Source organism: Callorhinchus milii, unplaced genomic scaffold (genome assembly GCF_018977255.1).
Source record: "Callorhinchus milii isolate IMCB2004 unplaced genomic scaffold, IMCB_Cmil_1.0 Scaffold31, whole genome shotgun sequence".
In the NCBI taxonomy this organism is placed as follows: Eukaryota; Metazoa; Chordata; class Chondrichthyes; order Chimaeriformes; family Callorhinchidae; genus Callorhinchus; species Callorhinchus milii.
In genome coordinates, this window is record NW_024704772.1 from 3,273,947 (window position 1) to 3,280,312 (window position 6,366).

Below are 6,366 nucleotides of genomic sequence, written 5' to 3' on the forward strand. Positions count from 1 at the left end.
CCCCCACGAGTGGAAACATCTTCCCTATGTCGACCCTATCCAAACCTTCCATCATTTTAAAGACCTCTATCGGGTCACTCAGTATTCTAAGTGTGTGGAGTAAGGAAACTTGCCCAACGTTGCGCCCCCCGCCCGGGAATGGAACCCAGGTCCTCTGGCGTGCGAGGCGAGGGGTCTAACCCCCGAGCTACAGGTTTAACGTCTCATCTGAAGGATGGCATCTTCAACGATGCAACATACACCTCCTTCCCCGACCTCCTCACTCCCCCCATTCCCCCCCATTGACCGGTCTCCTTGCTCGACCCTCGTGCCCTGCGCCCCCCCCCCCACCATCGGAGGTCACGCTTTCAGCCGCTGAGCCCCCGAAACTCTGTCACCCTCTCCCTCAGTCCCTCTCGGACCTCACCCCGCGCTCTCACCCGGCTCGGAATCAGGCTCCGCCACCGTTGAGTGGTCTGACGCGCTATGCTGCGTGGAGGGGGCCGTTTGAGTTGTTCTCACCGTGATTAAAAGCTCAGGTTATGGTTATCATCGCCCGGAGACACATCCAGAGATTTCGTACAAAATCCTGGGCCGCGAAAACACCTTAAAGAGCCTCTGACTAACGATTAACTGAAAGAATGATTCACAGGCAGCTGGGGGCGGGGGGTGAATGACTGAGCAAAATTCTGCCCCGCAAATCCCTTCACACCTTATCACCCCCCCTCCCTCTCTCCCTCTACGACCTGCTCGCTCCCCACTCCACCCCTCGCTACCTCCTGCTCTGTCTCGCTGCTCCCCCCACTCTTTCAGCCACCGCCTCCCCACCCAGAGGCGGTTGTGTGTGTGCGTGTGTGCGCGTGGTGTGTCTGTGTGTGCGTCTGCGTGTGTGGGGTAAGGAAACTTGCCCAAAGTTTTGCCCCAACCCGACCTGCCCCGGGAATCGAACCCGTTCGCTCGCAAACGAGGTTGAGGGCTTGAACCCCACTGTGAGCTCCGCATACAGCCGAGAAAGAGTGTTAGAGAGAGAGAAAACAAGAGAGAGAGAGAGACGGAGAGAGAGGCGGAGAGAGATAGAGAGAGAGAGATAGTTTTGAGAGAGAGAAATTTCTGCCAACTCAGGAAACAAATCAGTTCAAGTCAAATCCGTGTCACGTTTCAATAAACAGTGACTTTCTGTGGAAGACGGGGGCAGAGGGGGTTGGGGGGGGGTCGATAACAAGCTCTCTGTTGTTCGAACAGTATCCAACGGTTACGTTCTTCACCAGCGTTTAGTTTCAGTGGGTTCTGCACAATGTCTGCTTTGACTGTCCTTGTCTCACAATCCTTGAGTTACATCTCACTCTTTGCCTCTTTCTCTCGGTCAATCTCCCCCGAGAGACAGAGACAAAGAGAGAGAGAGAGAGAGAGTGTGTCAGAGACCGGGAGGGACAGAGAGTGACAGACAGACAAACAGACAGACAGAGAGAGAGAGATAGAGAGAGAGAGTCAGAGACCGGGAGGGACAGAGAGTGACAGACAGACAGACAGACAGACAGAGAGAGAGGGAGAGAGATAGAGAGAGAGTCAGAGACCGGGAGGGACAGACAGACAGACAGACAGACAGACAGACAGACAGACAGATAGATAGAGAGAGAGGGAGAGAGAGAGATATAGAGAGAGAGTCAGAGACCGGGAGGGACAGAGAGAGTGACAGACAGACAGACAGATAGAGAGAGAGGGAGAGAGAGAGATATAGAGAGAGAGTCAGAGACCAGGAGGGACAGAGAGAGTGACAGACAGACAGAGAGAGAGAGAGAGAGAGATAGAGAGAGAGTCAGAGACCGGGAGAGACAGAGAATGACAGATAGATAGAGAGAGAGGGAGAGAGAGAGATAGAGAGGGAGAGAGAGTCAGAGACCAAGAGAGAGACAGAGAGAATGACAGAGGGAGAGAGAGAGCGTCAGAGACCGAGAGAGACAGATAGAGTGACAGACGGTGAGAGAGTCAGAGATAGACAGAGAGACAGCGAGAGACAGAGACAGTGAGAGAGAGACAGGGTTAGGGTTAGAGACAGAGTGAGATCCATATAATAATAATTATTTGTTCGCTCACTCGACTGTTTGTGGGGACGTCGCTGGGGTGCAATTGGCTGCCGCGTTTCGCCCGCGCGTGCAACACACAGTCACTACACCTTACAGTCTAATCCCGTGAAACGCTTCGAGACGTCTGGATGACGTGATGAGGCGCCGGGTCAAACTGCGAGGCTTATTGCATTCTTATTGCCAAACCTTCTAACCCTGAGGTGGGTGAGTCGGTGACTCAATCAGCCTCGCTCGCACTCCCTCCCTCCCTCTCTCTCTCTCTCGCTCGCTCCCCCTCTCTCTCTCTCTTTCTCTCTCCTCTCTATCTCTCGCGCTCGCTCTCTCTCTCTCTCGCTCCCTCTCTCTCTCTCTCTCGCTCCATCTCTCTCCCCCCCTCTCTCTCGCTCTCTCTCTCTCCCTCTCTCTCTCTCTCTCTCGCTCCATCTCTCTCCCCCTCAGTCTCTCGCTCTCTCTCTCTCGCTCCCTCTCTCTCTCTCGCTCCATCTCTCTCCCCCTCTCTCCCCCTCTCTCTCTCGCTCCCTCTCTCTCTCTCTCGCTCCATCTCTCTCCCCCTCTCTCTCTCGCTCTCTCTCTCTCGCTCCCTCTCTCTCTCTCTCGCTCCATCTCTCTCCCCCTCTCTCTCGCTCCCTCTCTCTCTCTCGCTCCATCTCTCTCCCCCTCTCTCTCTCGCTCCCCCTCTCTCTCTCTCGCTCCCTCTCTCTCTCTCTCTCGCTCCCTCTCTCTCTCTCGCTCTCTCTCTCTCTCTCGCTCCCTCTCTCTCTCTCTCTCGCACACACCTGAGGCTAAGGATAGTGTGATGAACTACTGTGTCGATGAGTGAGTCAGCACAGTCTCCCAACAGAGGCTAAGACTTGTGCCTGGCCTTGTCTTGAATATTTGTGCTGTTGCCATCTCTCCCCTCCCTCCCACACACATTCCAGTACCGTTGCCTCTCGCCTTCGCTTAACACAGGAACAACACAGGGACAGGAGGAGGACATTCAGCCCCCTCGAGCCTGTTCCCGCCATTCCAACAGATCACGGCTCGCAATTGCCCCGCATTTACCCCATGTCCCTTGATCCCTGATCTGAGCGAGAGGGAGAGAGAGAGAGCAGGGGAATGGGGTTAGAGAGCTCCAGTGGGGGAGTGAGAGCGCGAGAGAGGGGGAGAGAGCGAGAGAGGGGGAGAGAGCAGGGAAGGGGTTAGAATAGAGAGCTTCAGTGAGGGGGAGGTAAGAGGGGGAGAGAGCAGGGGAAGGGGTTAGAGTAGAGAGCTCCAGTGGGGGGGGGTGAGAGAGAGAGAAAGAGAGCGAGCGAGCGAGAGAAGGGGAGAGAGTAGGGGAAGGGGTTAGAGTAGAGAGCTCCAGTGGGGGGGTGAGAGAGAGAGAAAGAGAGCGAGAAGGGGAGAGAGTAGGGGAAGGGGCTAGAGTAGAGAGCTCCAGTGGGGGGGGGCGTGAGAGAGAGAACGAGAGAGAGAGAGCGAGAGAGAGGGGGAGAGAGTAGGGGAAGGGGTTAGAGTAGAGAGCTTCAGTGGGAGGGGTGAGAGAGAGAGAAAGAGAGAGAGAGCGAGAGAGAGGGGGAGAGAGTAGGGGAAGGGGTTAGAGTAGAGAGCTTCAGTGGGGGGGGGGTGAGAGAGAGAGAAAGAGAGAGAGAGCGAGAGCGAGGGGAGAGAGTAGGGAAGGGGTTAGAGTAGAGAGCTTCAGTGGGGGGGGGTGAGAGAGAGAGAAGAGAGAGAGAGCGAGAGCGAGGGGGAGAGAGTAGGGGAAGGGGTTAGAGTAGAGAGCTTCAGTGGGGGGGGGTGAGAGAGAGAGAAAGAGAGAGAGAGCGAGAGAGGAGGGAGAGAGTAGGGAAGGGGTTAGAGTAGAGAGCTTCAGGGGGGGGGGGGTGAGAGAGAGAGAAAGAGAGAGAGAGCGAGAGCGAGGGGGAGAGAGTAGGGGAAGGGGTTAGAGTAGAGAGCTTCAGTGGGGGGGGGGGTGAGAGAGAGAGAAAGAGAGAGAGAGCGAGAGAGAGGGGGAGAGAGTAGGGGAAGGGGTTAGAGTAGAGAGCTCCAGTGGTGGGGGTGAGAGAGAGAGAGAGAGAGAGCGGAGACACGGACACGGCATCGGCGAGTTCCTCGCTGGAGCAGCTGTAGTCTGAACGACCTCAACCACCGGACCTCAGTGTTATTCGAGTCGAGAACCATTCACGTTCTGTGAGGAAGCGAAAGGCACTAATTTCGATGGTCGTAACGTTTGCTCCTCACGTAGGAACCCCGGGGCCCGGGAGGGCCCCACCGCGGAGCGCTCGGCAGCTTCCCGCCAACACTCGCGGCTTCAGCCGCCCGATTACTACCGTCGCCGTCAACTTACGGGGCTCACAATCGCTTCGACAATGAAATGAAAACCGAGCCGTAAAAAATAACGATCGGCTGCCGCGTCGCGCCCGTCAAACACGCAGTCACTACGCTTGACAGAGTGGCCCGTGAAGCGCTTTGAGGCCCAGCGATAAGGCGCCGGGTCGAACACAAGGATTATTATTATTATTATTATTATTTATTATTATTATTCCTGCTTCGCAGAGAAGCCCGAGCCGTTCAAGCGCAGACACAGAGCCGCTGAACGCTGTCACTTACGACCTCACAAATCACTCTGAAGGCCTAAATATTTCGGGGAGGGCCGAAGCTTTGTGGGATAAGGTCAACGCGGGTATTTACGGTATGTCCCCGCCCGTAACTTAGCCTCAGATACGCTAAACACGTCATTACATCTGCAGCGACGCCTGCAACAGATTTTTGTACTAGGATTTCGCCCACAGAAATACGCAGTCACTGCACTTGACGGTAAATCCCGTGAAGCGCTTTGAGACGTCTCGACGGACTTTGATGAGGCTCCGGGTCAACCGCGAGGCGAGTTGCAATAACCCTTCCGTTTGATACGGCGCCTGATCAGGTCGTCGAGACGTCCCAAAGCGCTTCACGGGCTACGCGGTAAAGTGTGGTGACTGTGAGTTCCGTGGGCGAAACGCGGCAGCTGCGGTTAAAGGTTGAACGCCGCAGATTTCTAACCCGGAATAAAGCGACGAGAGACTTCTTCGCGTTAAGCAACCGCGGAGTCTTGTGGCGCAGGAGTTAGAGGGCTCGCACTCGCAAATGAGAGGACACGGGTTCGATTCCCAGGCAGGGGGTGAAGCACACGCACGCACACACGCACACGCCTCTGTTTACCCAGCAGTAAGTAGGAACACGCTTGTTAGTCGACTGGCTCCACTCCCAGCCGAGTGTTCCACATCCCAAACACCTCACGCACGACCTTCGGATGAGACGTTAAACCTCACTCCCAGTCGGTCTTTTTCGGGTTAAGAGATCTCTGGCGCAAAGAGAAGGGGGGCTTCTCTCTCTCTCTCTCTCTCTCTCGCTCCTGGTGTCATGGCTGACTAAACCCCCGAATTAAAACCGTTCGCTCACTCCACTGCTGTTTTGTGAGTTGGGGGTAACTGCTGGGAGTCTGAGCAGATAAAGCCACATAGTTCGGCCTTTGAGAGAGAGAGAGAGAGACAGAGAGAGAGAGAGAATATGGACCGGACACACAGCACTGAGTTAGACCACTCGCACCATCTGATCTAGAGATGGTATCAACATCCACTCACTCCCTAACCTGACAAGGGAGATACTCTGCGCCTGGGATTGGAAGAGACCGGAGCTTTGTTCCGTCGCCTCTCTATTCTGATAACACTATTGTGTGGGGTCCCTGTAGCTCGGGGATTAGACCCCTCGCCTCGCGAGCGAGAGGATCCGGGTTCGATTCCCGGGCAGGGGGCGAAACGCTGGGCAAGTTTCCCCACGCGCATGCGCGCGCGGCCCTGTTTACCAGCAGTAAGTAGGAACCCGGTTGTTAGTCGATGGCTTTTCCGGGGGCTAATAATCCCTTCAGAAAATATATAATTCGGTCCCTTCAATCCACGGCTGTTTGTGGGGGACGTCGCTGGGCGCGAATGGCTGCCGCCCACAAAATACGCAGTCACTACACTTGACAGCATAGCCAGTGGAGAAGCGCTTTGAGACGACTCGAAGACATGATAAGCTGCGGCATCAAATGTAAGGATTATTATTATTAATATTATTATTATTGTTAAATCCTCTCCCTCCAGTGTCCTCTCTCTGTCTCTCTCTCTCTCTCTCTCGTTCTACACACTCCAGTCCTTACTCTCTACAGCCCAGTGATCAGCAGTAGGATGTCTGGATGATATTACCAGTGTTAGAGCCAATTTTAGAGCCGAGCTTGAGGTTAATATAGCCCAGACTGGTGCAGTGAAGTGACGGCTAAATTTGATTGCACTTCAGTCTGTGT